The sequence below is a fragment of the Microcaecilia unicolor genome, chromosome 1 (assembly GCF_901765095.1).
Source record: "Microcaecilia unicolor chromosome 1, aMicUni1.1, whole genome shotgun sequence".
NCBI classification, from domain to species: Eukaryota; Metazoa; Chordata; class Amphibia; order Gymnophiona; family Siphonopidae; genus Microcaecilia; species Microcaecilia unicolor.
In genome coordinates this window covers 482,570,462-482,580,037 of record NC_044031.1, presented here as the reverse complement: position 1 = coordinate 482,580,037, position 9,576 = coordinate 482,570,462, and positions in this window count along the sequence as shown.

Below are 9,576 nucleotides of genomic sequence, written 5' to 3'. Positions count from 1 at the left end.
AGGAATTCCATTTTCTGAACACTACGTACCCCAAGATTCTGGTTCTCTATACCCTGCCAAAAATTCATAAAACCCTTGCTCAACCACTGGGACGTCCTATTATTTCCAGTCGTGGTTCGCTTTTGGAGCCCCTTTCCATGTTTGTTGACTGTTTTTTTTACAACCGATGGCTAGTGCAAGCAGATCTTATCTAAAAGACCACACACATCTTTTGCAAATACTAGAAGCACAAAGCTTCAATACTTCAAATGTGATCATGGCAACTTTGGATGTCACTGCACTCTATACTGTTATCCCGCAAGATGAAGCAATAGAAGTCATTCAAACATTTCTGGACACCAGGATAGCATATAGAGTTCCTACATCCCTCATTGTAACCCTTGCCGAGTTGGCCATGAAGAATAATTTTTTTTCTATTCGACGATGTGTTATACCAACAAACATCAGGTGTTGCGATGGGCGCAACAATGGCTCCGTCCATTGCTAACCTTTTCATGCAAGCCTTTGAATGCAAATATGTATACACCACCAGCTCCTTTGCAGAAGTAAACCTGTGGGTCCGCTATATCAACGACATTTTTTTGATATGGTCGGGCAATGTAGCAGGGCTGCTTCAGTTTGTAGCTTACCTCAATGTTTGTCATGCCCGAATTCAGTTCACCCTACATTATGACACTCGCAGCATTTCATTTCTAGATGTCTTAGCCAGTAACACAGGCACTGGCTTTACTACCAAAACGTTTCAAAAGGACACAGATAGAAATACGTTTCTTCATTATGAAAGTTGCCACCCTTCATGACTAAAAAATAGCCTGCCTTTTTCTCAATTCCTTAGGCACCGGAGAATATGTTCTGCGGACCAGTAAACAACAATCAAGGGTACTACAAAGTTGAAGGCTTGAGGATATCCTCAACAGGTGATAAACTGCTTACCGCCAAGCCCGTTGTAACCATAGGCATCTTCTCCTTTCCCCAAAACCACAAGATGACACTACTTCTGATGACACATTGACCTATGTGATGCAATATACCTCTGCATCGCCACGTGTGATGTCAGTTATACGCAGGCATTGGCCCATTGTGTGTACAATGCCAGTGTTTAAAGACCATCATATCCGATTCACGTTTAGTAGAACAAGAAACTTGAAAGAACTGTTAAGTCCTGCAATTCTACCAGCGAATCATGATGTTGGCACCCCAGGATCAGGTCACTTTAAATGTGGGAGTTGTTCCTTCTGTCCAATCATGAACGAAGGCTCTGTGTTCACCAATCCGGTGGATGGAAAGATGTACACACTGAAAGCTTGTACCACGTGTGTTTCCTCCCATGTTGTTTACTGTTTAGAGTGCCCTTGCAGGAAGATTTACGTGGGCCAGACCTCTAGGCAATTATCCATATGTTTGGCAGAACACAAAAACGCGATACGCAATAATAAGATCGGGGTACCTCTGGCATCACACTGCACCCAACATGCACATGCTTTTTCGAGTCTGAAATGTTGCGTACTACAAAAGATTTTCTGTTCGGATCGAGGAGGAGACTATCGCCGGACTTTACTACAGTATGAACAGAGATGGATTCATAGACTTCACTCCCTTGATCCAATAGGCCTTAATTCAAGAATTTAATGGAGCCAATTTTTTTGAACTTTTTTGAGTTTTTTTTTAATGCTATGCTCTGTGATTGGTGACATTTTAGTTCAGCGTCTGACGTCACTGCCAGTATTTATAGGCCCTGCCACTAGGCGAGAACTGTCGCGATTTATGGCGTACAGCACTTGTCCGTGGCTGCACTTTGGCTGATTTGTGGTACTGTGAAGTTGTGATATGGTACACCGTCAGCTTGGGGCATGATTAGTTCAACTACCGCAGCAGTAGACAGCGCACTCATTGCACAAGGATACATGCAGCGCATACAGGCATAAGACTAGCCTGTTGGCAGAAGCCACACAGATAAGTGCTTTTTTGGTTACTGCAGCATATTCGATGTACCATTTAGCTCGCAGCCTATAGTTTTGGACTGAATTTATGTATTTTGTATTAATAATTGATGAGTAACCACATGCAAAGGTTTGTGGTTTGGACTCTATTTTTGAAGGTTTTTTATGTGCCTATGATGAAGAGAGGATCTATTTGATCTGGTTTAGCTCTAGAGATAAGTGATATCCATGAGCTCTTTGAGGCCGTTTTTCCCTCTATAAACAATATAGTGTGTATAGCTGTGGGCTTATTTATATTTTGGGGGGACACCCAGTGACTTATTCTAGTGCATTTAAAATTAGCCTTAAGACATTTCTTTTTAATGACGCCATTGACTAGCCATCTCCGGCATGCCTCAGCAGAGAATTCTGACTGCACAGATGTATACCTACTGTGTTCCCTCCTCTATCCTATTCATATTTATAGTTCACTCTCCTGCCCCACCTTCATCTTGTACTTTCATTACTTTCCCTTTTAGATTGTAAGCCATTTAGATAGCCTACTGGGCAGGGAAGAAAGTACAAAATAAACTTGAAGATCCTGATAACTACTATTGTTTTTGTCCTCAGCATGTAATTGGCAGAACTTAAAGATACAGGTCACTGATCTTTATATGTGGAAGCTGCCAAGTTTGTGCCACTAATTTTTTCCACATGTCCATTTGTAAAACAGCTGTCCCTGCCATGCATGCCAGCAAAATACATATGCACGCCTGCATGTCCCTTTGTGTATTTTACAAAAGGCTTCACACATTCAGCAGAGCTTTTTGTAAAATTTCCAGAACTGAGCACCTCCTGACCTGGATATCTCAATGTTCATTGTAAGATGGGCCTTTAACTGACTTGTGGTTACAAGCTTTCTTTTACTTTTATAAATAGGAATGCTGTTGGTCCAACTCCCAGTGGAGATGTCAAAGCCTCTCTAAGGGCTCCTTTTACTAAGGTGCGCTAATGGATTTAGCACACACTAACAATTAGTATGCGCTAAATGCCATGTAGCCTATTATGGGGGAGATTCTATATATGGTTCCTAAAAAAATAGGTGCTGAAATCAGTGCCAAGCGTATTCTACAATCAGTGCCTAGGTTTAAGCACTGATTATAGAATATGCTTAGTTTATTTATTTAATACATTTATACCCCACATTTTCCCGCTAGTTGCAGGCTCAATGTGGCTTTCACAAAACTGTAGGGAAGGCTACAGTACAGAAAAGTACAATTAAACAGTGTAAAAGTAAGATAGTAAACATATAAGCATCATTTAAACAACAATATGTAAAAGATATGATAAGATAATGTGTCCATGAAAGTTGATATTTCAGCGCTTAAATATATGCACATCCATTTACACCAACGAAAATGTGGCATATATCCAGGCACGTAGATTTAGGCACACTGGGCTGTATTCTATAACTAGGCATGTAAATTTCAGAACACTCATAAAACACCCATTTCCCCACCCATGGCCCTTTTTGCCTGCATGCATTAGTTGAGCACACATTACAGAATATGCTTAGCGAGTTGTGCACCTAAATTCTAATCAGTGCCAATTAGTGCTCATTATTGCTTAAGTGCTGTTAACAGCGCTCATTAGCTTGTTAAATTATACGCATTGTTTGCGGTGCCAATCTCTAGGCGCACTATATAGAATCTGGGGGTATATTCCTATGGGCATCTTAGCATTTAGTGTATGCTGATTAGTGTACACTAAGTCCATTAGCACAACATTGTAAAAGGAGCGCTGAGGCCCCCTTTCACAAAGCCGCACTAAGGCTGTCAGTGTGGTAATGCCGACACAGCCCATTCACTTTGAATGGGCTGTGTCAGAATTGCCACACGACAGCCGCTAGTGCAGCTTTATAAAAGGGGGGCCCAAGTTTCCTTCATATCCTTATTTCTAGTTGGTCTCACTGACCACATTCACACTTTCTAGTTCCATGAAAACTCATCACACAGCATTTATTTATTTATTTATTTTTACTTAGCCCCATCACTCTAGAATTCCTTGCTGTAAAATCTTAAGGCTAAATTTAAGTGCTAAGTCTGGTCTGAAGATATACTATTTCTCTTTGGCTGTCTCCAGTTTTCCCTGTGTTCGGGATGGAGGATGAATGCTGAAAGGCAATGCTGTTGTACACTAGCACCTTTTTTTATTTTGCTTTTATGCTATTGTTTAGTTTTTAGTCTATTTTATCTGAGTGATACATCAAAATATTTACTAAAGCAACAAATTAACCGATAGCATTTTTTTTTTTTGCAGTTGGCTGCTCTTACCATTATGTTTATTGGGATATTTTGACTATTATATTTACTGTAGCACTTTCTAGTGTTTTTTTTTTTTTTTTTTTTGTGGGGGGGGGGGGGGTTCTTGTCAACTAAAAAAATAAAACAAAAAATGGACATTCCTGAAGTTGAAATCCTCCACTGTTGTGTGATCCATCTTTCCATTTGTTCTCATATTAAACCACATAGCATAACTGGTGACCACTTATGGTAACATTAGAAATATTTTCCCAATTCAAAGCTGGTTTAATAATGCCTGTTCCCAGTTGCCTAAAGAGAAATCCTTGATTGGAGTCAATGATCTACCTGCTACTGTTTCTGCAGTAGTGATGGAGTTCAGGAATGTTCTAAAGACTAAATCACTGGGAACAAGCAAACGTCAGTGTTCAAATCCAGCTTCTCTGACTGACACTCCTTGTGACTATTTAACTCATTGCTTCAAGTACTAACCCTGACTGTAAACTTCATGGACCCACCTACTGTACTTGAATTGTAACTTGCCTTCAGCATGGATGTGGAAGTGTGAGTAAATCTAAAATCCAACCCAACAGTTCTTAGTACGGTCATTGAGGACAAACAGCCAGTTGAGTTTTCAGAGTATTTATAACAAAAAATGGATGAAAAGGCATGAACTAAATCTAAATTAATTTGCATGCACTGCCCTACTAAATGCCTCATCATTGTCAATATCCCAAAAAAAACAGACTGGCCAGCTAGTCTCAAGACCCTGCTTGACCTCTGCTGAAATATAGAACTAGCAAAAATCTCATCCCCTTTGCAAAATGTTATGGATGTCTTTAACTGAGCTTCCTTTTCTTATACTTTCTGCATTTCTATTAATGTCATTTTTACATTAAGTTCTGCTGTACCCCTACTGCTGTTCTGCATCCTTTGTGCTTCCTGAACAGAATATAGCCTGGTATAAATCTTTGATGCATAAACAAAGCACGGGGATTCTACTTAGTGACATGACAATGCAAGGGAAAAAATTTAGAACTTTGGCATTATCATGGATCCTCAGACTCCTATGGATGAAGGATTTCTCAGGTATCATTACACAGTAACATCTGTTGGATGGTTTAAGGATGCATCTGAACTAAGTCCATGCTCTATGACTAGAAAAAAACAGAAGTGCTGAATGACAATGTACCCAGCAACATCTAGGAGCACCTCACCTACCAGCCTCTCTCAACAGCAGGATGGAGAATGTTTCAGTTGAGTAGGGGCCCCTTTTACTAAGCCACATAGACGCCTGCGTGTGCCCATCAGATGCTAAATTGGAGTTACCGCCCGGTTACTGCGTGGCCCTTGTGGTAATTTCAATATTGGCATGCGTCCACTACGCGCATCTTAAAAACATTTTTTATTTTCTGGCGCGCATAGCGGATGTGCGCCAAGTGGCATCTGACATGCGTAGGTCATTGCCGCCCAAATTCTTTACCGCTAGGTCTATGGCTGGTCGTAAGGTCTCAGATCCAAAATGGATGTGCGGCAATTTTGATTTTGCTGCACATCCATTTTCGGCAAAAAAAAAAAAAAAAAAGGCCTTTTTTTACAGGTGTGCTAAAAAATGATTCTGCACATGCCCAAAACCTGCGCTCACACTACCATAGGCCATTTTTCAGCATGCCTTTGTAAAAGGATGTCTAGGTGACTTAAGAGGAGTAAGGTAAATTAAGTCTTCCAAAAACTGCTGAAAACAATTGTGTGTCATTTTGTCTACTTTTCACAGGCTATACTTTTATTCAAGACCTTTTCTTGACAGAAGAGAAAACAAGGAGAAAACAAATATTTTTATTTAACTTATAGTACTGTGATCAGTCATTCTGTAGGCAACATACTTATGGATAAACAAAATAAAACATAACAGAAACCCCCTTTCCCTTAGAAAACAAAACCAAAACAGCACCATTGAAATGAAGCATGATCCCTGAATCCTAAACAAAAACACTGTCTTTATTTATTCTTTTTTTGTTTGTTTGTTGTTGTTGTTAAAATGCTTGTTGTATTCAGTCACATTTTAGTCAGGCATCAAAACATGTATCAACACAGTTTTAGGACATTACAGCAATCTCACTGAAAAGGCTCCCCCTTCTGAACATTCTGCAAACAATAGCGACTCCATGGGAAGAGATTTCTTTGGTAGAAGACAGAAGGAAGGTTTCACTTTCCTCACACACTGATGTAAATGTCAGCTTGGCCCCACCCCCACATCTGAACCTAAGTTTATCATGCGTTTTTTGAGCATGGGCATATTTTACATCATCCATACACTGCAAACCTAATATGTTGCACTTAGAAAGGCTTTCACTGGGTTAGTGACAAAAACAGATGTAAACACACAGAATACTGACCAAATCAAAACCCTGTACTGAAAATGTGAATCAGATTAGGTTTTGGATTTTTTAAAAGCACAAATATCTTACATCAGTACAATTTTTTTTTAATGGCAACAAAGTACAGCACTTTTTCTTGTAACATTCATGAAAATACAAATGCAAAGGTTTTTTATGTAATAAACTGTTTTGCAGCAAATATATATTACACTGCCAAACATGTGGGCTAACCAGAGCAGCTTCTTTTAAATTAAATGAACTGGTTTTTTTTTTTCATGGTTTTACAGTGATGAACAGTGATAACTGGAGACACGATTTATAGTTTTAGAAATTTCCAACCACCTGATAACAAAGTTAAGTTACTGTTCTGCTGCATTGCTTTCACAAAATTCAGTGTCCAAGTGAGGCTGACTGCATGTCAGGTAAAATGGTCATTTTAAATGCCTAATTTAATTTGCCATATCTTATTAACTGGTGCATTAGACTTAAATTCTGCATGCATGCAGTTTGGAACAGAGTATGGGGCAGAAGGCTGCTTGTCAATCTGTACTGATAAAATATTTACTCATGAACTGGATGCTGAAGGGTCTGAAGACAATACTATGGGCCCTGTTTACTATGCCACACTAGCGTTTTTAGCCCATGCTAATGCTAGAGACGCTCATAGGAATATATAGGTGTTTCTAGTGTTTAGTGTCTGCTAAAAATGCTAGTGCACCTTAGTAAACAGGGACCCTACGAGACATGATGCAAACATGCTGCCATCAGTAAAACAAAGCTCACAGAGGAGGTCAGACTTGACAAGCTTTAGACACACAGCAGCAAGATACCGCAGATATTCTCTGCATCTTGCATGATGTATCATCCCCATGGGTCACATGGGCAAAAAATAGAAAAAAGTATCTGTACTCTCCTAATCGCAGGCAGGGGCGTAGCCAGACAGCAGATTTTGGGTGGGCCTAGGCAAGAAGTGGGTGAGCACCAAATGTTCTCTCCCCCACCCCCACATCAAAAAAATATCTCAGCTGGTGAGAAAATGCTTCGCTCCAGTCTCCATCTTGGTAGTCTGTGGAGAGCAGCATTTTCATTACCATGTGCTACTGATGGCAGGCCTGAAGGATTCAAAGAACTCAGATGTTAATTGTAATAGGGAAACATCCGAGGAAAGATCTGCATGGAAATCTGATATACAAGAGCCCTTACCCTGTATTTGGTTCAAAATGATTTTGCATTCAAACAGGACTTGTTTTTGAGAGAAATGTATGTTAGTGCTACCTGAGCACCAACAACTTGATTTTAAAACTGTAGCAACCTATATACCAGCTGTACTATGGCAGGACTTCCCAAACCTGTTCTGATGACTTCACAGGTAGTTGAATTTCAGAATATCCCTAATGAATATGCATGCAGTGCATACACATTAATCTCATGTTTAGTCATTATGGATATCTTGAAAACTTGACCGGCTGTGGATCTCGGAAACCCTGTTTTCGTGGAAGAGCTTAATACAGTTGTGTAGAAAAAGTTTATGCATTCCTGGTAAATAGCCTATGTTTCAATGAATCCCTAAGTGAACAGGAGGCTACAGAACGTCTACGTGGTATAAAGTTAAACTCAACCAGGCAGATAATGACAAAGACTTGTCTAGTTAGCAAGACGTGCTAATTGGATAAATCCGAGTATGTCCAATAATCAGCAGCACTATCTGGATAGTGCCATTGAATATTTCCGCTGATCACGCAGGACTATCTAGATAGTGCTGGGGTGGTCTGTAGGTGGATTTGGGGAGGAGCCAGCCTTGTCCAGACAGCAGTAATTTTCAGCGCCACTATCTGAAAAAATATCCACATAACCAAGGATAGAAAAAAGCCTGCCGAAGTGTATGTGGATTGGCTATCCAGATAATGGCTTAATATTACCCATAATCCGATGGCCACGGTGCTGAACACAAACTCTAGATGTTTAGCAGCAGCAATAGAACTGCTGAATATCCAGGGGTTTTTTTTTACCCATAATCATTCTGCAATTTTTAATGTAAAATTACTATTTGCTGATTTTAAAATATTTAAAACAATATAAAAAAGTGAATGTGGCATGTGCAAGTTTGGATTCCTTTCCAGTTGACTTAACTATTTTTTTTAAAAAGTTTTTAACAAGGTCCAAAACTTTAAGTAATGTATTAAGACCTTCAATTAGTCAGGTGAAGACAATTCCACAGTAGAATAAATAACTTGACCCTTCTAACCTCTAAAGTTGTGATTGCTATGTCTACTTTCAACAATAATAGGTTGCTTTAAGTAATTCTATGAGCATTTGGAAAAAGCTAATTCATTATTACAAAGCAAGGCGAGACTATCAAAAATTCTCTAAAGGCTTCCCAGCTGCAATTTCAATGGTCAGAATAATTTTTAAGAAATGGAAATTAAATGGAACTGTTGAAAGTCAGTCATCACATGATCTGGAAGACCAAGAAATATCTCTGATAGAAGTGCCCCCAAATTATTTAGATTTGAAATCAGAGCACAAAAATCACTGCAAATGGCTTACTGAAAAGTTTAGCTTACAATAGTTGTCCGAAAGTACACAGTTGCTTACAGATCACTGATGTACCTGGGAGAGTTGTCAGAAGGATACTTTTGACATCATGAAAAAATGTATTTTTACTTAATACTTTAGATAATCATTTATATGCCTGAAACATTCTGGAACAATGTGCTTTGGACTGATGAAACAAAAATTGAACTATTCAGTTAAAACATAAAAAAAATACAATTGCAGAAAAACCTTCAAATGAAGTTAATGATCCACCTGTTTCTGTGGATTTGAGGAATGGTCTAATGTTGAAATTAGTAAACTGACAAATCTGTTAAAGAAAATAGCACCTTGGCAACTGTTGAGCACAAGGATGTGTTTTAGGGTTGTTTAGCACAGGAAATAACGTACAGGTGGAGGGAAGAAACTAATATCCCACAGTCATTG